At 35.8% G+C, this 21852-nt stretch overlaps 1 protein-coding gene across 3 annotated transcripts in view; it reads right to left on the bottom strand.

Annotated features, from left to right (window-relative positions):
• HIVEP2 (HIVEP zinc finger 2) overlaps positions 1 to 21852 on the bottom strand; it is a 113488-nt gene that overhangs the window by 77442 nt on the left and 14194 nt on the right. For all 3 annotated transcript variants that reach the window (XM_072409026.1, XM_072409025.1, XM_072409028.1), the window contains exon 2: positions 6900 to 7019. The gene's annotated coding sequence lies outside the window, so the exon portion shown is untranslated. The remainder of the gene's footprint in view (positions 1 to 6899; positions 7020 to 21852) is intronic.

Below are 21852 nucleotides of genomic sequence, written 5' to 3'. Positions count from 1 at the left end.
ATAAAAGACAAAAAATGCCTATAAAAGTTGAACCTGTACACTAAACTGTCTAATTTTCTTTAATGGTCATTGCTCTGCATATGCCCATACTGTAAATGTTGTCACATGGTTTCGTCCAGGATGACAGGTACATTTGCCCCAGATACAGGTTAAAGGCAGAGTATTTTTCTGTTTAGTCAGACAGTTTTCCTTTTTTCCTTTAGACCTGAAGGTGAGGGTTGAAGTACCAGGCTGAATGACCATGAGCTTCATGGCCAGGTGGGGGAGCTAAAGAGGCCTGGGTATGATCAGGTGTAACTGTCTCAGCTGAAATGCAACCTGGAAATTAGGCTGTGGATATAAACTCCTAGCCTGCTTATTCCTGTGTCTCTGTCTTGGCGAGTGAGCTGGGAGGAGGTCCAAGGTCATCTGTGAGTAGACACCGACTTTGTTGGAAAAGCTGTATGGTTAGGGTCTTAAGAGTCCTGCACAGCACTAGGTTGGGTTGGATTGTTAGTTAAGGGAACTAACAGTGAGTTAGTGGCCAAGTAGCCAGGCTTTATTTTGCTGTTTGTTTTATTTTGCCTGTTTTTGTGTGAAAATAGTAGTAGTAAATAAAACCCTTGATGCACTTTTAATCTGCTGGCCCTGTTTTCTGTTTGAAACACCCCCCCCCCCCCCCCCCGTACTACGGGTGATCTCACAATGTGTAATAGATACTTACATTACATAAGACTAGAAGGGAAATGTATAAACTAGTAAAGTCCTTTAAACTCATTTTTCAACTTTTGGGAGCCTAAAGTTTTTACGAAACTGAATTTCCGTTTTTACGTAGTAATCCAGAAGAACAGGAATAGCAAACCAGTAATGGCCTACTTGTTTCAGACAGGATGGCCCCTAATAAGCTAGGGAAGTACCAAGTTAACTTGCAGCAAAAAGTCCTACACAAAGAATGTTTGATAGCCAAACATGTCTTTCATAGATAAGTATGAGGGTTACCATATAAGAGAATCCAAAAAAAAAAACACATGAAAAACTGGGTTAGTGTACATAACTATATCTTTTTATCTGAATAAGCACTCATCTGAAAAGGATGTACACAATAACTATTCACTGATGTGTATTTAGCCTAACTACAAGTGCCCATTCCATGAACTAAATCAACAAGAACAGAACAAGTGCAGGTGAGAAGAGGGCGAATTATCAGTGGAACCATCAATGTTTTCACTTGAAAAGGTTGTACTTTGAAATATCTGTCTGGTCACAATCTGCGTCATTAAAGGGTTGATTGCAACTATAGCTACTCTATAGGAATTACAACAGTAAAGGTTACTAGCTCTAAAACTGACACTGCTATGTTGCAATAAGGAAGTAAACAATAAAAACAAATGACTAATGAGAAAGGCAAATAAGCTTGATATACCATATTACCATGTGAAGCCTTGAAATGCATTCTTTGTGTTGATTTTGTTTACTATAATGATGCAGTATCTTTTCTGAGAATATATCATTAAAATTGAAGGGGATACAACTGGTTCCCTCTACATTCTAAAAGAAATAATGGAAAATCTCAAATTGGACCTCCGCTTAAGTTGAAGGCATTCTTCCCTCTCCCTTCTGAAAATACCTACCCTGCTCTTAAAAAAAGTAAAAATGTAGAGTTATAATAAATTTGCCCCCATCACAACATTGGGAAATACATCACTGTATTTCCTGTAGATTCATGTGATATGCAAAGCAGGAAAAATCCCATGAGCAGTCGTACAAAGTTTCTGCTCTGCCCTCCACAGGAATATTATTGGATAGACAGTGATGCCATCCTTGATGATTATGGCAAAAACTTACCTTTTCTAAGTGCCCTGCTGCAATCACAGAAGTGAAAACTATATATATGATGCAGTCTGTCAATAACATTAACACAGAAGTCTGGGTTTTTTTTATTTGTAAGCACCCCTGTTAATGTTAAATGGTTTGTACCAATTCCTCTAACTACTACCTTTGCTGGACAGCCTGGCCTGTTAAAGCAAGTTGAAAAATAACATATCTACTGTAAAGATTACCAGGTAATGAATGAATTATTGTTACATAGGGACCTTCAAAGGCAAGCTGTGGCACTTCTATAGAAACACTGCATCATTGTTATTCATTATCATTGTTATTAGGTTGAATACCTGGAATTTTAAGGTGGCTTCACTTGTACATTGGGAAAATAGACAAACAATACAGTCTGTCAGCTGTCAATCATTTATTATTTCCCCATGTCTCTTATCTCATGTGACAGAATTTAATATATATCATATATACTACTCATGTAAAATAGTGCACTACTCAATGTTGTTGGTGTTTTTGTCCTGTATGTAGCCATCATTGAGACTTCCTAAAATGCTCTTGCTAAATCAATCCAAGATCAAGAATGAACATCTGGAAGATGAATCACTACGTTAAAATATTCAAAATCATATATTTTCATGTAAATTTGAGTTATGAAGCCCAAAGTGGTTTTGAAAGCAAAATCTTGTTCCCTAATATAGCTCACTCAAAAGCATACTGCAGAGGCCTGCACATTCCACTAAAGATAGTATTGAAAATAAGCATTGATGATTTGATCCCTTCTATAAATCTCTTACTGATAAATGAACATTATTAAAAATGCCTTTCTAGTTTTCACTTTCATATATACTATAGTATATTTAATAAAATAAAAAAAGGTATATGCATCTATGCATCAGAATTGGCCCACAGGAAAAGGCACCTGGGGGGATATGTAGCTGATAATAAACCAATGCTTCAGGCACTAGCATTTTGAGAAGCTCCCCTGTCTGCACTATGCAGGTATTGTGGTCATAATATACTACCTATGGGGAGCCTCACATGAATACATCTGACCTGTATTTGTTTCAAAAGAGTGAACACCATAAATTTGAGTCTTACAGTTAGGGTTGACAGATTTTCTAGTTTCAATCCACAATGCTAATCAAATATGTAATCAAAATATGAATATTTGTCTATTAGGAGTGTTTTAGTTTTAAACTAGCATATACATTACATCTGGTAAATTACTGCAATGGCCACATTATTTAATCAGCTGCCACTGTGAAATCTGTGAACACCGTTCTATTGTAGGCTTGTGTTAACCACACTATGTTCTCCCTTCAAAACTAATAAAAAAAAAAACAGTTTAGAATGATACAGACATGTGGCAGACAGTAGATTCTTTCACTTCTCAGGGACCACAATGGGAAGCCTTGCAATTATAAAGCCAAACAGTAATGCCTTGCTCCCCTTGGATTCTCCATAATAAACCATTTTGGGGATCCAACTAAAATAGACTGACTCCTTTATCAAAATTTTGCAGGTAGATATGTTGAGAGGAACCACTGCAAGGAAATCTCATCACAAGGTATATAAAAAGCTGGGAGACAATCCAATGAAATGATAAGTTACTTTTATATGAAAACACCTTATTCTGTAAAGTAGATGCTACATAGTAGCATATATTATACTAGAGATCATTAAGAATTGTAAATGTACAAAAACAAACGAGGTATAAATGTATCTTATATCCAGTTAAAACACAAATCGTCTCATGTCAGAAATGCTCATCCCAACTTCCTGTTTTGAATGGTGTTGGATGAGGCCGTGTTAACATCATCTGGTACTTACTTTACCAGCATCTCCATTCGAAGCAAGCAGATAGTCAGTTCAAAGTTACAATGGAAAAGCTTACACTCCATTTGGCGTTAGCAAGACCCACTGCACCAAAAATTATTTCTCACACCACCAGTAAACTTGTTACTAAAATAGCTTTGCCAAAGTACACAAAGTTGTAAGATCTTGTACACATTTATACTAAAGAATGTAGTATTTAAAAATCAGAATTATTATGAGATGGTTACAGATTTTTGTTGCCAAATGCTGCTTGTGCTGTTAGACATAGCTAATAGATGCCATAAGATTATTTCTGTTTACAAAACACATTGTCTGTTGGGAGACACTTTAATAGAATTTCTGTTCTGATCAAAAAATAAATCCTTGTTCTTGATATGTTACATACATTTAGCACCCATTCAAATTTTTGTGGTTCATTAAGGCATGAACATGAATTGTGTTACAGCAGCCTTTTAGCTTCCTAATGTGCAAAAAAACTTTATATATTTATTTATGCACTATTTTTAGCAATGTGGTTGCATCTTGCCACATGATGTGGTGGGCATCAGTGCATGTGCTTTGGAAAAAGTGCACTAAGACACCACAGAGCACCAACATGTATAATGTGTTTTCCAACAAGTATTGCAACACAACTGTGTAATTCTGGCCTGACATGAAATGCTAAAGAATGAAAAAACAGAAGCATAAAAAAATAACCTGAATAACATGTGTTTATGAATATATGTATTGACACACACAGCAGTTAGTTGGTAGGGTTTACAGCATGGGCTTGTTCACAATTTCCCAGTACATGCACTGGCTGCCTCAACTCAACATTAACCCTTTGATTTAAAACCTGCAATGCCTGAAGGACTTTCAATCATAATTGCTGCATCTGGGTCAACTACAACAGAATACTTCACACGTTGAAAGCTCTGGAAAATTCAGAGGGTAGTGAACTGCAAGAATATTACATTTTTGCATTGAAGCATTAAAATGTACATGTAGTCAATTGTTTGACAGCAACACATATCTGACAAGGATAAAATAATTGTTTTATAGATAAAAGGAACTGTTTTAATACCAAGGTGGAATTTTGGACACGCATACTTATAAGTATATAAGCTTGTGTCCTTCTTAGTTCACAGGTTTTTTGCAATTGTAGGACTAACTGTTAACCAGTCCAACTATAAAATTAATATGGCTTTATTACAAAGACCAGCTTGAATTTTACTAGTCAATACAGTCTGTAAAATAAAAAAACAGAAACATGGCAGATGTATCTCCTGTTACTAGATCCTTTGATGTAGTGTGTGAGTCTAATCATGAAACATGATATCCTTCTGACCCTAAAACACCATCCCAAAACAGTAAAACAAAATAAAAACTACTAAAAAACATTTATAGAGGTTTATGTGAACAGAACCCCAGTGCCTTAGAAGCTTTTATAAGCTGTACAGGCTTCAAGCTGCATTAACAGAAGGCAAACATGTTAGAATAAAGAAAACACCTATCTCTATATGTCAGAAATAATTCACATGCAATTATTTTTTGACACATAGCAATCCATGCTGTTAAAAAGTGGGTGAATCCTGTATATATATTAAATAAATATTTTAAAAATTCCCATTGTCAAAATTAAGCATTTAACTATGTAAATGGTGAAATGGGAATAAACTGTGAGAAGTTTTAAGTATCACATGGGAAAAGCCTAAATTGTCCTATAGGCTTAGTCTACACTAACGTTTTCCCTAGCGCTTAACCTGAGGCTTTAAAAGCCCATGCTTTAAATCCCCATGCATTTCAATGGGCTAATCCACACCAGGACGTTTTCTTGAGGCACATTTATGAGTGATATCTATAACGTTGCTTGCAACGTTTAAAAAAAATTAAAACGCGGAGTTAACACTGGAAAACGCGGGTAAACACTTCCATTGAATTTAATGGGGCATTTTCCCGCATTTATAAGCACATAAAACGCGTTAAAAACGCGGCATAATGAAAGAAAGCGTAGTATAGACATTTTCCAGCGTTTTAAAGGCAAGTTTTAAAACGCTAACCAAAGTGCATATAAACGCAGTAGGAAAGTTTACATGCATTAAATGTGTAAATCCAGCCATAGATAGTGATCTGTATACACGATTTCAGAAGTATTTATGTTGTTAGTGCACTTGTATATTGAAGCTTAGTCTGTGTTCAGCTTGCTCTCTCTACTATGAGCAAGAATTATACTAGATCTTCTGAATCCTTTAAAATCTAGAAAATACATATTTGTCAGTATTTGGTTCACACGGAAAGCTCCAAACAAAACACTTTGTATACAGATGATTCTTCACACTGCCAGAAAATTGCATGCACAAGTTTAAGTGCAATATATAAAAGTATGTAAGGCTTAGGCTGGGTCTACATGGACGTTTTTCAAAACGCATGTAAACATTCCTACTGCGTTTATATGCATTTTTATGCACATTTATTAGCTTTTTCAAGCTTGCCTTTAAAATGCAGGAAAATGACTTTACCATGTTTTCCCACGTTTTTAATGTGTTTACGCTTTAAATGCTTATAAATGTGGGAAAACACCCCACTGAAACCAATGAAAGCATTTACCAGCATTTTCCTGATACCTAAGCCTTAGTCTACACGGATGCTGGGAAAAACGTCCGTGTAGACTAAAGCTTAGTCTACAGGGTCTTAGTTTTTCCCAGGGTCCATGTAGACCAAGGCTTACGCTTTCCCCAGCATTAAACCTGAGGCTTTAAAAGCCCATGTTTGAAATTCCCATGCATTCCAATGGGCTAATCTACACCACTGTTTCCTCGAGGCAAGTTTATGAGCGTTATCTATAACGCTTCTTGCAATGTTTAAAAAATTCAAACGTGAGGTTAATGCTGGAAAACGCCCCAAAACGCGAGAAAAAGTGGGTAAACGTTTCCATCGATTTCGATGGGGCGTTTTCCCCTGTTTTTAAGCACTTGAAAACTTGAATGTTTACATGCATTTTTAATAACGTCTGTGTAGACCCAGCCTAAAGTATATAAAAGGTTACTGTATAATTTTTGAAACAATGTTGACTTTATTTAGATGTTTCTAGCTGCTACTACTACAGCTCTTTCAGCAGTCCATTCATTCATGTCAGCAAAGGCTGGAGTGTCAATGACTGCTCATCCCTGTGAAAATACAAATACCTCTGATCCTTTTCTATTTTCAGAGCTCTGTCTTAGTAGTGCTAATTATAACCTAGATTAAACCTGATTTCGCTAAAAGGTACTTACAGGTTTAGTTGGCGTCTTCTTTAGTCTCAGAGTTCCTAATCCTGCAGGTCATGTCACAGCAGCATGCAAAGGTAATGTCTGGGGCAGCCTTGGTTATATTTTCAACAATTGCAGGGGCATCTAGGAGGTAGGCAAAAAAAGTGTTTTTCAATATAAAAAAAGAACAATTTATACAGATGTGTAAATGAATTGGAACAAGTTTAAAATGAAAAGAGACATACATAAATTGTTGTGATTTCTTCAGTACATATTAATACACTATATTGCAAATGTTGCTTGGTCCAGCAAAATACAGTTTAATACATCCGCTCACAAAGGACATGCCTTCAATTATAAAGGTACCAAAATCTGCCTGAAAGTAAGAGTGGAAGCCAACGGAAGCAAGGGGAGTTGCCTGACAGCTAACATTTACCATCAGCCTCATGTTCTCTTGTGTTGACTTAAGGTTATGTAATGGATTAGGGATTTTCCAGTCATTGCCCCTTGGATGAAGCAATAAAGATACTGCAGATAATGGTACTATTGTTTTCAAACAAAGCACATTCCACTCAGAATAACCGCACTTCTTTCATAAAAAAGACATTTTGGAATTTAGTATAAGCAACCTCTTCAACAGCCTGGAAACCACATTTCCTTTAGCAGGACTTTTGGATTTAGACTGTGGACTGACACAGGTGTGCCACCTACACATAATATTGCCAGAGTGTCATTCAAAAAGATATAGAAACAGATAGTTATGTCAATCTCCTTGTGGATATGGTGGACATATTGTAAAGCTCTCAATGAAAGTAAATTACAGTTACAATGTTTGCATTTTATATACTCATTTGTATATACTCATAGGGTAGATTTTCATGTACAGATATTTATATGATAGTTCCAAGACTTCTGTTGTTAGTCATGCTAACATATACCAGCTGTTTTACGTGCACTGGGTGCTGAGCCTATTCCATTCAGTAGAAAGATTATAACACTTCAAAATTTAGCATTATAGTAAACATTGCATCTTACACAGCAGTAATACACAAATGCAAATGTGGTTTCTACGTTAAAGGTAGTCTTCTATGATAGAAACGTGTAAAAATGTCCAGTTGTCATGCTGACCCTTTATCTTAAAGGAACCCTAACGCAATATGAGTATGTTGAGAATTTTCCTAACATGAATACTTGTTTTGACACATATTAGGTGTTAAGTGCGTGTAAACCTGAAATCTTTAAAAATATTTTTCTATGTTCCTGGTAATATTAAAGTAGTTTTTATTTTACCTTTGGAAAACTTAAAGAGAAATTCCTAAAGCATCCACTTTAACTTGCTTTTATTTTTTAAACGGTATGCTCAGACTGCCTGTGTGGTTTTGGGGCTGTTACTGTTTACTCAAGCCAGTGAACCGCTATAAGAAGTGTCTACCCGCGACAACTCCATAGAGAATGAATGGGGGTGGCAGTGAGTGGTACAGTACTACTCATTGCTGGCTGTTTTCACATCTGCAGAAGCTGGGTATTTAGGAAAACCAGCAGTGTGAGTGACCTGCAAGGTGCCAGGAGTTTCCTAATGGTTGATCCCAAAGAAGGTCTGAACCTGCCCTTAGGGTGATAAAACTAATCCAATGCTTTTTAAAATAGTCATCACTGTTTTGTGCACACTACCATTTAGCTGTGTACCAGAACCAGAATGTAGTCATCGAGTCCACTGGCACCTTCAATCTACAGCAATGGAATTTCAATGGCTGCAGGTGATGCGGAAAAAGTCACATGACTGCGGTTACAGCACCCACAAAAAAGGTCCAAATTTATTGCATTCTAAATATCGTATAAATCTTATAAAGGCACAAGGTATATACCACGGCTTAAATATTTGCCTTCACGTTGTCTTTGAAAATGGTAATGAATTAATATTGTATATGATATATGAAATATTTGTAACACCAAACAGGAGACACCTAAGCTGGATGGATCATACTAATCTTTAAAGTCTGCTAGATATGCTATAAGGTGTATATTGTGCTGATTGCCAACTTCACTAAATCAAATGTATTTCATATAGTCATCTCATCAAGAAGCTATTCTTCGTAAAGCTGCCCATGCAACTAAGATAAAAAATTCAAACTGCCCCAGCACAATGCAGAGAATCCTAACTATAATCACTGTTGCAGTATGGCATTTCAGGAAATATTAATGTAAAGTACTAATGAGCAGGTTACTTGGCAGAAACATATCTGAATATTAATATTATTAGATGAGCAAACATCAAGAAAAAGGGAGGGAGTGTGTTTAATTCCATAATACAAACATAGGTATTACAGGCACTGCATTAAAAGTACACAATGTACAAAAAGAATCTACTTGGAGAAACGGAATTCAGAAATGCACTAGAAAACTACAGAACAAGTAAGAGACCTGTAAGAAAATAATAGAAATGAATATTGCACCTGCAGCATTGCTATAATTAATGAATGTATTAGTGAGGCCCAGAGACCTCATGATTTACAACCTTCAGGGTGTGGGTACAGAAGACACAAATCTCCAGTGCATAGGCCTATGCAAATGCACTATAAATATATCAATATACTTTCAAGTAGTAGATAATTGCATAGGATCTTCCCATGGTCCTGAAGGCACTGACAGACAGACAGCTGTAGAAATGATGCAGAGAAACCTTACTTTTGGGTCCCAGTCACACATGTTGGATTACCACAAGACATGGTAATTGCCCTAATTGCATGGCAATTCTTCCTGAAAAGCAACCTAATCCATAAGGCAACTCAGCTTAATGTCTGTGAGTTGCAGTGCACCACAATATACAAGTTTTTTTTTTTTGTTTTTGTATGTTGTATCTAGTTCCCGGCTGACAGCCCATTTATTTGAATGTCTTCATGCAACACACAATAACGCACCCCTGTTAACGCAACATACCAGGAACAACAAATGTAAACAAGCCCTTGTGGTTATTAGTATATATGAACTCATCCTATTTATTTCAGTTTGTTAGGAACAATAATCCACGAACTTTTCAACCAAGCCAAAGGCCATTAAAGGTCATTAAAAAGCTTTGGACACTGCTGGGAAAGTATGGGAGCTTCAGGTGAAAAAAACAGTTCCTCTGTTTATGATTTAGATAAATCTACCCTCCATAAATCATTGATTTCTGATTTTAGGACACTATTGTGTCACCCTGCCATGTCACTGAATAAGAATCTCTCTGCAGACAAGATCTGGTACATAAGAATTTGTATGTGTTATGCAGTTGTTAACATATTATAACTAAAGTACACCAGCCTTCAAAGTAATTTAGATCCAATTTAAACTGCAACTGGTTAAACTTTATACTGATGCATTTAGGTAGTCTAGAGGCCTAGCTGGAAGACCAAATACCCCACTTTTTTTCTAAATCACCTTGTTATCTCTTTATATACTCTTTAATAGGCCATGAAATCAGAAAACATAAAATTCACAAATTATGACTCCAAACTACATTAAACAATTTTTCCAAGTAAGGAACAATATAAACTTGGAATAATTTGCCTGGCAACCTTACAATTTGTGAATCAGGTTTATGAAACTACAAAAAACATAGGGGTTTCAGTTAATGCCCACAAATTGAATAAGGCTAATTGTGTTAGTAATCAGTTTGATAAATGAATTGATACAGTGTATATAAGGAAAGTGGTGAATAGATAATCTGTTTTATAGCTCAAATCCGCTTTCACACTACATTAAAGCTGTTTACGCCAATCTCTTAAATCAGCAGGGTCATTTATGTGTGACCATGATACACCCAAAGCTGGAGAAACAATAGCAAGATTATATTTTTGAACCCTGCATTACTATATTTGCCATGCAGAGGTGGGAAGTACATGATAAGCAATTGTAAGATCGATCTTCGTTAAAAGGAAAGTAAAAGGCATGACAGGTCCTGTAGCTACATGGCTACAGGCAGGCACAGCTACACAGTGTTTCTTTTTAATTTGTAAAGTTCATTTCCAAAGTTAATTCATAAAATGTATGCAAACCAACAGGATTGATTGGAGTGGAGACTTTGCCTTTTCGAATTTTGACTAGGCGTTAATATTAGGGGAAAAAACAAATTCAGGATTTCTAGAAAGATATGGAATTGGCCATTAAAATATTAGGATAGGTATCTACCATTTATTGATTTTTTATACATTTACCTGTAGCTCATTAAATTAGGCAAGATTAGAAGTCTTCAGTTTGAAATATTTTATTTGTTACAGCACTTACGCTAGCATTTTAAAAAAAGAAGAAACAGGCAGTGTTTTCCTGTCTTACTCAAAGGACATTGAAGCATTTGACTATGAGCCTAAAACTATTTAATAATCACGGGAAGTCAAATACTTAGTTTTGACATTGTTCCAAAGAAATCATACAAAATGTATTTAACTATAAAATGGCAAGATCAATAATAACAGATGTTAAAAAGTTCAGTGAAATCACTGGTCTGGCAAATGCTCTTAAAATATACAAGCCTGTGTCCTTGGAACGCAGAAATATGAAGGAAACAAGTTCACAACAGCACATCTGTTTTCAGCACTGGAAAGTCCAGTGCTGCTGATTTTCAACCACAGAGTCTTAGTGCTAATAACCAGTGTGAATAGTGCAGTTATCTAGCATTTTACTCCTACTATTACTTTCAACCCTGAATAAGCCTGTAACAATCAACCTCCAAACCTACCCCTTAAACTGACCCTCTAAAATGGGCTATTTATTATAAGCAAAAGACTCCTATATGATGTAGACTAACGAAATCCCAAATCAAACTTAATATGCACTGCACAAACCTTATAATGAAAACCTTTTTTTAATCTGCCTTAGGTTAAGTTAAATCCTCATTCACTTGTGTTTGAAGAAGGAAAGCAGCAACAGAAGCAGTTCCGTCAGTCCAGAAAGCAGGAATACTGTCTAGGGTTTGGGTGACAATACCTTCTTCAGAGGCCTGGAGGCAAACATTTCTTCACATGAAAACATAGGATTTGCGCAGAAAACCAACTTCATGAAAACTAATATAACTGAGGAGAAACTAGAGGAAATGTTCCAATTGAAAAATGACCACTAATATGGTAGTTTACATCACTTTATGAGATTTCCTCTACCTTCCTCCTAAATCTCTAGTAAACAACATAAAGGGGAAATTTTCCTAATGGTACACATACAATGAACAAATAAGCTGCCAAGGGTTTTAACTATGCAAAAAAATGTTTAAAAAGCTATACATAAACTTTACGTGCTGGAGCACATATTTTTCAAAAAGAGGCCCTAGTTCTACATAAAGCAGACCTATCACCAGAATTTTTATCCTATGTAAAAAGGAAGCCAACCTTTTTTTTTGTTTTTACCCTTTTTCTCTTTAAACAAAAAAGAATGAAGCCCCTCCCCTTTGGTCTTTATCACCGTGGCGATAGAAGACAGCATGGGAGTGCAGAGCTTCCTGGTCACGCATCCCAGGAAGCTTCTGGTTGCTTCTTCTGCACATGTTTGATCTCGGGCATGTGCAAAAGTGGCTTTTTTCCAGTCACTGGGGACAAAATGGGTTTTTCATGCATTTACAGCAAGCTATGTCCCATGATCTGGCACCTGTGTAGTGTAAAAACGGGTGACATAGCCAAAAGAAGAATGAAGACGGAGGAAGTAAAGACTTAAATTTACCGCTCACAACTCTAATCCTTAAAGCTTCACAGGTAACGACTGGGCCCCAATACACATATACTGCAGGTCTAAAACAGTTTATTTCCACAATTTAAAATTTCTGACTGTGACTTTACCACAAAAAGTCAAGCACTTCTCCTATGTACTGTTCCTGTAAAAATACATCCTCTGATTGAAGACTATCATTTTGCTACTTTTTAAATATAAACTTGCATTAAACTCTTGCATTGTGTGAACAAGTGTTACTGCTAACACAATCAAATCCTGTTGGGGAATGCACAGCACAGTAAAATGTGATGCCTTTAAAATCATGCAGAAGATATCTTGAATTTGTGGAGTGGAATATAATCCAACAAAACAACAATAAAAACTAATAAGAAAGGATCATTTTGCACTACAACTAGATTAGCAAATGTGAAGTAAAGTGACATGGTAACAAGCATGAGCGCTACTGAAAGTCCATAAAGCTTTTTGCAATCACTGCATTTATCTGATACTTCTAATGCTAATGTTAACACAAAATATTATAATGTGTGATATTCATTTTGCTTTAATACAATTCATTAAACTGTAAACCTTGCAGACATTACATATTAAAATAGCAATACTATGGAGGAAAACACATATTTAAATGTTTTTACTATTTGCAAGTTTAAACCATGTGCACCTTGAGTCATGCTACAAAAGGCATGTTCATACAGATGTCTGCATGTAGAAATCGGTAAATTAAGAGAAGGCTGTTAGTAGACATCTATTAATACACATATAAATGCTATCTTTTGTCTTGTTTTTTAATCTTATTACATCCAAGGAAGAAATCTTCTGTAATTCAATATGCCTGTATTTAAATCAACACAAATTATTACAATGAGAAATGGATGCTCCTTCAATGAATTGACAAACATATAGCCAGCACTATCAAAAGCCCCAATAGCACAGGGTGTGGTCAGAATAGGGCTTGAAAATCAAGTCATAATCTACAGAAGTTAAAAAAAAATGTAATCAGTAACAGTCACAAATAATTAAAATATGTATTCTCTTTGTAGTCAAGGAAAAATCAAAAAGTAAGAGGACCCAGTTTTCTTTCCACTATTAAGAGCATTTTTTTAAGTACCTAATAATGATATAATGATTATAGACAGATTAAGGAAGCCCAGAATATGAATAAAATACATTTTCTAATACAGGATACCATGCAGCACAAAGGAAGAAAGGTGTAATTGTTTCTATTGCCTTGGGTTTTTGTGTCCAAAAAAAGTGTTCTTCAGGTCTCTCTAGAAAGCTGAGAGGTTAAAAAGACAACAGTCACCTGACTGAAGGTATCTTGGTGTTACTCCTGTTTCACATTGCAAACCTGCCAATATAAACTGAAGTCACCAGTGACTAAGCATTTATTTAAGTACATGACAGTCAGTGGTGGTATACTGCCAGAAAAAAAGCTTGCACAATGCAATGCTTTGTATTTGTCTATCCAAGCCACTATCTAGGACCTTAATGTGTTCTGTAAGATTCTCCTTCTAGAGGAAATGATGGATCCCCATGTAAAAGACCAAATCAACTTCCCTAATCTAAACAATTAGGAGCCAGGACTGAACTTATCAGCCACCCATTTAACCCACCCAAGCTGTACTTATTTTGATGATGAATAAATCTTGTATATACATTTTACAACTATGCATATAAATATCAAGAAATTGATAACAATTATACAGCTTGTAATTTCAAAGAAGTTTGCGTCAATAGTTAGAGAGCTTGCTTGTATTTTACTTGAATTTGAAATCAGTTTATCAGAAATGATTTTCAGTCCATTGACAGGTGCATATGAGCTGCAGTTAACCTATTTTTATTTTGCATTGTACCACATTCTTAACTGCATCAACCTGCTTTAAAGTTGCTTTTGTGTTCTTACTGACTTGCATAGTGGGAGCTATTTTAGCCTCCTGTACAGGAGTTATTCCTGCAAAATTCTGGGCATGCCATGCCTTCTCTCATACCACCAAAAACAAAAACGGCAACTTCCAGAACCAACCAGGTCTTACCAATGTGACCAATGCCCAAGCACAACATTATAAACAGGGTTAATAGTACACAAAGTACCTTTTCCCAATAAAGAACAAATGTTAGTAAACAATACATAAACCTCTCAAATTTGCTTTATGAATAGAGCAGGTTCCTTAATAAAGAAGGTGGAGTGATTGTCCATATATATGTATACTTTTACAAAACAGTGGTAATGCAGCTTGCTATAACTCACACTACGGGCCTGATAAAATTAAACAGGACTGAGCCCGAGTTCAATGTTTGTGGCATACTTCCGACAAGTTCACCCTACTTTGAATATGTCACAATTACTCTTTGTCTTTAAACCTGTTCTTTTTACATACACTGTTACACATGCAGTCATATTTTCAACTGTATTTTTTTTTTTTTTTATCATCAAGCTTTAGCAATAAACGAGATGCATATCATTCAAGTTGATATCCCCATACAGTATTTCTTTATTTGCTGTCTCCAAACATTTATTTATTTTTTGAACTTGGTCTATAGAACCAGCTAAACTGAAGATTGCTGTTCATAAAAGTAGATTGGAGATACTTTGGACATCCAAGTCTCAACATAGTTAGTGGATATCAGTTATTTACCTAGTGTGTGCAAGTTTAGAGGAGACAAGAACAACATTCAGTTACACACATTAAACTACTCACAACAAAGTCATATTATACCATAATACTCTACAAACAGGTCAACAGAATTGTCAATTGTATTATGTATGCTAGCCATGTGATCATGTGACTGGAAAAATCTCATGGGAATTGATAGATTTTAAACACCATATGCTTTATTGTCATATCACATTAAAAAGTATATCTCGATCATAATGCATAGTGGAAAGAATATAAATTGACAGTTTTATGGAGTTACTTGCTTCAGATTTTCCATAGAATAACAAGTATTTAGTATACAACCTTTAAAATTTAAATAAATAATAGGGAAAAAGTTTACAGCAACATAGCAAAGTAACTTTGTAAAAAGCTGGGGCATTCCTGTAATACTACACAAAATATTCTGACCTGATAACTGAATCCATATTACAATAGCTACATAATGGCTACATAAAGACATATCAGGTAGCTAGGGTACCTAGCAAACAAAATACTGCTATGTCCAGAGTTTTTGGAACGTGACATATTGATTTCAACTGAAGCATGGTCTGGAAGCCCTAAAACTCCCTGATAGCTTCCACATAGGATTACCCAAATCCCATTGTCTACATCAGTTTGTCTACCCATGACCTATAATGTAACACAAAGTGTACGTACTTAAAAGGATCACGCCTATTGTATAGATGCTCTCTAATTTTAAAACCTGTCGGACATTAAAACACATATTCTCATTAACAAACGTGCGAAAAAGAAAAATGTCAGTATCTCATAGTTCTCTTGGAAAAACTAGATAGTATGAAATGAGCTTTGATTTTTTACAGTTGTACATAAAGCTGAAAAAAGGAGGATAAAACACAAGGATTAAATAGTTTTGCTGGGGTATAAATTTAACATTTCCAATGTTTACAGGATACTGCAAGATCCTGGAAAATACTGGGCATGCATAACCTTCACATTGCCACATGCATCTTTTACACTCTAAAAGTACAAAGTACATTTCCTAACCTAACCACTGCAAAATATTTCTAACATGAAGTGCAGCTAGAGATTAAAGGAAGTGCTATATTATCTAACATGGACAGATAACACAACCCTGATAACAGTATAGAAAATCTGTAAATAATAATAAAAAAATACATGCACAATGTCCCTCATTTATTTAACTGTAAGTCACACATTAACAACTATACCATAGGTGTTCCTATGTCTTATTAGTGTTTATGTTCCTACGGTATGTAGTGTTGTTAGTGCAATGTATTGGAAGGTGTGGGTGGGTCACTTTTCTCCCATGAACAAGGATCCACAAACTACAAATCAAAAAGGAGTTAGATGAGAAAAAAGGAGGTATAAAGCAGCTATTACATGAAAAAATAACAAAGACTGATTTAGAAAAAAATATGGAAGCTGCCATGTCTGACTTGTTTTTCAAGGTAGAAACTCCAGGCCTATTTGGAAGGTTAGTGACCCAGAGCAAGCATATCAGATTTTGGAACTGACAGTTGAAAACTGTAAGAGCATTTGTTAAAGGGCACACCTAATAGTTGTAAATGTTTTTATTTTACAGTATGTGTGGGGGACTGAGCGTCCAATTGACCGAGACATTGAAGCTGTAATAAACTACTATCCCTGTAACCACAACATGAAATTTTAAGCACCACTCTGCATCTATACAGCTGTGAAAGTTTTGCATTGTATTATGCGCTGCCACGTGGTGAGGACAAGCAGCCAATTCATCTTCACAGGGACCAAAACTTACATGTGTTAAACCAAAGATTTTGGTTTAAGTAATTCTAAAACAAATCACATTTCATATGGCTCTATTTATTAAACAGGGAATCAGACAATCCCTCAAAACATTCTCTGGTAGGAATCTTCCAGGTCTATGTGTTTCAATGGCAGTAACTGAATCCAGGGAATGTTTGAAGGAATGCCATGTTCCCTGTTTTATAAATACAGCCCATGGACGCTTTGTTATGTTATTGTAATTTCCATTTGTTGTAGTTCTCAAAATACTGTTTGAGGGAAATGGTGTGCAGCTGATGTTAGGTAAGGTGAATAGAGACATGAAGTGGCTAAAAAGGTTGGAGAAGATTAGCAAAACTTAAATGCACAAAAGATGAAACCTGTATTTCTATTTTCCAAGCAATTAACCTTTACAAAAATGTAGATGTTGACTCTTGGAAGTTTCTTTTCAAGAGAGAGAAAAAAGTAGACACTGTAACACAGGCACTTTGTGTACTTACTTTTAATGAGCAATAAAGAGAACACATAACTAATAAAGACCAGAGCTCTGGGATATGAATCCTGGATTACTATACATTTTATGAAGTAAGATTTACTAACAGGTAAGGATATAACAAAAAATAACCCTCTCTTAGATTACTCATTAAGTCGTGTATAATGCATCCATAGAATCATCCATCATCAGAAATCAGTTTGAACAGCAGTGTACACAGATGAATGAAAAGACAGGGAACAATAGAAGAAAAAAACCTAAAGCCAGATTTTTCACCTCCAATCTAATAAAACAATTAGTTTTGCAGTTAATCTGTTCTTGATGCTAGCAATCGACCAATTTTTCTATCTTTGATTAGTTGTGGGTAGATAAGACATGCTGGAAAATAATAATTGTTGTTTCATATCTGTAAAATGTGTTTATAAGGTAATACTTGTGTGTAATATATAGGAACTTTCAATCTAATGATTATAGATTAAAAATTCATCAAACTGGGTGTTCAATGCAAAATTGGCAAACTATCTGTCCTTTTATAAAGCTTAATTGACATATAAAAACTAAAAGCCAAAAAATGTGTTTTTTAAAATAAATAAAGAGGGGTGTCACTGAATAGAAACTTGAATAAAGAAGAAGGTTATCGAAAAAGAACACAAAGGAAATGTCAACATGACCTACGCATTTACACATTGTTGTTAAAAGCCTATTGTACTTTCTGCATATATATCTAGATCAAGAGACCAGCTGTAGTTATATTCACCATCCAATACCCCAATCTTTCTTCGACAGCACAGCATCTTTGTATAATAAAACTTCCTATATAACATACATAAATATTCCAAAAGACTGTCAACTTTTGCTCAAAGAAGCAAATGTACCACAGCCTCGGACATGCGTCACACTTCAACTCTGGGCCCAAGTACACTCCTTGGCAGTGATATCCCAACAGAATACATTCCATGCAGAGAAATTAACTGTGAAAGGTGCAGTGCATTTTGGCTGAAGTTGGTTCTGCATTTGCTAGGCCTGCCAGAACATGGTTTTTCTTCAACAAAAGCTTGCCCAAGACAATTTGTGCCATATAAGGCTAAAAATGTACCTTGTGGTTAAAGTAAACTTGCCAAGCCTTGTCAAATAGCAAAAAGAAAATTATAGTTTGCTGCATTTTTGTATTTCCCAGTATAGGCATCATTATACAAAAAAAGCTTTTGGACAAATTTCACCTTTCTCACTAACGTCGCCAATATGATAACAGCACAGCCAATAAGATCCCAGCTATGCCATGTGTCATAAAACTCCTTCCCTTGAGAAAAAGTTCTTGTTAACAAAAAAATGGCATACGGTAACAAGCAGTACATGTTATACTTGTTCATGTAAATGAGGTAATTGAAGTTGTTCCATAACAACAAGTTATTCAAAAGAAGGAAGTAACACTGTAACATGTACACGGATGGTGCGATCTTACTTACAGGTTTATGTTAAAGGCAGCTTTGTAATAATTAAGGATTTAAAAAAATCTGAAAAAACAAAATATTTACTAAATGACTATCTTCAAATTTATCAAAAAGTATGAAGAATATTACACCCAACCTATAACTTATCACACCAACTGAAGATGAATAATGTATTCAATTATTTTGACATATTAGGACCTTTATAATGGCGCCAAAAAACCCTTTATTGTCACCCCTTCAGGACATAACCTTTCCGACAATTTTTATGAATTCAATCCAAACAAAACCTAATGTCAACTGTCTGGGTGTGGTGGAAAACATAGCTCACAGTATACATAGAAAGGAGTGATGACAGCATTTTGTGTATGATGGAAAAAGAGAGCACAGTACAATAACTTCCCATACCCAGGAGCATGTGTACAATACAACACTTTCATCAGCACTGTAATGATTTTCCGGTGCCATTGATTTCCTTTTACATAATTTTTCATATCCTCTTTCAAAAAAAAAAAGTAGTGTAGGCTTGTAACTGTAGCACACGTGTACCTACATGAACAGACAAGGTAGATGGGGAGAATTTAACAGAGACACAAGCAAACAAATGAACCCTGTCCAACAGAAATCACATTTTTGAATGAATGAAGTGAAAAAACAGACCTGTGTAATAAACTCAAATCCTGTAAGACAATCATGCTTCTAAATGTGTTTCAGTGTCGGTAAGCAAAGGTCAAACAGTGTTGAACCACAGGGAAAACCCAGTGTACAAAGGGTTCTAGAGAAGGTAGTGCATGGTTGTGGTGAAGGAGTCTGAGGGAAGTTTCACACACACATCATTTTGGAAAAATACCTTCCCACCTTAATTATCAAAACATTCCTGATTTCTAGCAGTCACTTGTATGTCTAAGGCTAAACTCACACTGGCAGTGAGGTTGGGTTGCATTTACTGCTTTCTCAAGCCAGGAACTTCTACCACTTGGGGAGTTGCTACATGTAGTGTCTCCATAAAGCAGCCCTATTGGGAATGAATAGGGGCTGCAGTGAGCGGCAGTAGTACTGCTCACTATTGCCGTCTGTCACATGTGGAGACGTTGGTTCTTTCTGCTGTGCAAGTGTTTGAGCAGCTGGCAACGTGCCAGCCATGGGGAGCAGCACAAATTTGCTTGATGTAGTCAGATGTGAACCTGCCCTAAATCTTTTTTTTATCAGCAAAAATTTTTAGAAAATACTAAAATTGCTATGCAGAGGGCACCACCTGGCACTTTTCAGTAACCACCCAGCTGTTTTTGGGTAGTTACGGATGAGTTGGGTCATAATACAAGGGCTGCCACCTGCCTAAACGTTCTTCCCACCCTGCTTGTCCTTTTGTCCTGCTAATTCACTACAGTGAAAACCATGGAGTGCAAGGGGAAAGCAAAGAAAGAGGTTTTGAGGCTCAAGAGTTTTTAAGTCAAGCTATGAATGTATTATTATATATTTACTTCATATATAACAAGGTCATTAGAATAGTTAGTTCACAAACCTAAAACATGTAGTCCATTGTCTTGCCTGGTTATGTTGTACAGAAAACACAGAAGTAAGAATACTATTGCAAGTTAACATAACATGTTCTGTTAGTTACACCTATTTCTGTTCTGAGTCACAGAAATGGGGTGTTTTACTAGACAAATTGTTGCTAGCATAAACAGTAGACAGCAAAGAAAAATGAGAAAAGGTAATAATATAATAGGACCACATTTTCTGTATACAAGTCCCCACAATGTCTTGAATATATCACCCAGAACCGATCAATATACCATCTATCACAAATTGTATTAAGTCACATCCCCCTGAAGAAGCCTAATCTGGGCTAAACGCGTCGGGGACTTGTATACAGAAAATACGGTCTTATTATATTATTACCTTTTCTCACTTTTCTTTGCTTTGATATACTAAAGAGGGAGGCCCAACTGCATAGACCCCTTATCTTGGGGAGAACAGGGAACATCCCCATCCCCATCACTCCCTCATTTCCCCTTTCTCCCCCTCCCTCCCGGTATTACCGGATATCTACAATTCACTACAGTGTACAGTAATATTGTACATAAATAATAAACAAATAAATGCAAAACATTTAGGAGCCAGAGTTCAGTAGCTTCATCTCTAGTTCTGTGATCAATAAATCAAGGTTACTCCTGTGTATGAGATCACTATGACTTAATTATATTAAAGCCATTATGACACAAATCCAATGATAAAAACTAATAAAATAAGTTGAATGTATCCCGGAATGATGAGTTATATGGCACTGCACACGGTAAAAAAAGGATCATCATTTACTCATTCACCATTGTATATACTGTATCTCTGGGTACTTAGCTCAAGAGATCCAGCTGTGACCAATAAAAGGGGATTTCTCTGCTCAATGTTTTACTTATGTTACATTATGATTACAGCAGGTGTATTATAACTTCCCATGTAGCATCTCCAGTAAGCAAGTAAAAAAAATAAATATTCATTCTTTTGTAGTACCTGCACATTTCCTCTTGTTTGTCCCTTTACATATGCTACAAATTAAGAAAAATGCCTATTGATCCCATTCAAAATCCATAGAGCTCCTTCCTGTACTTCCTGTAGTAAGATGACAATGGTGACCCTGTTGCACTGAAATCCCAAACAGTATTGTCAACCTTTCTGGACTACAGAACACCCCCTTATGCTATAGAGATAAGGGGATCTGTTGTGCGTGTTTTGTTTATTTTGTCTGGACACGCAGTACAGTTTCAGAAACAGCTACTCTACAGATCATAACCACTATGATTGCCTTCCTGATTCTCCTCTCTAGTTGCTTATTACCACATTATTTATTTTAGTTTTGGAGAGGCGGTTAGAATAAACACCAATGGTGTGTGTAAGTTAGAGCACATCTCTGGTTAAGATGGCAGGAGCATTCGAAATGCTAATAA

The sequence above is a fragment of the Pyxicephalus adspersus genome, chromosome 4 (genome assembly GCF_032062135.1).
Source record: "Pyxicephalus adspersus chromosome 4, UCB_Pads_2.0, whole genome shotgun sequence".
Classification (NCBI taxonomy): Eukaryota; Metazoa; Chordata; class Amphibia; order Anura; family Pyxicephalidae; genus Pyxicephalus; species Pyxicephalus adspersus.
Note: the sequence above shows the minus strand (reverse complement) of the source record. Positions and strands in the feature narration are given on the sequence as shown.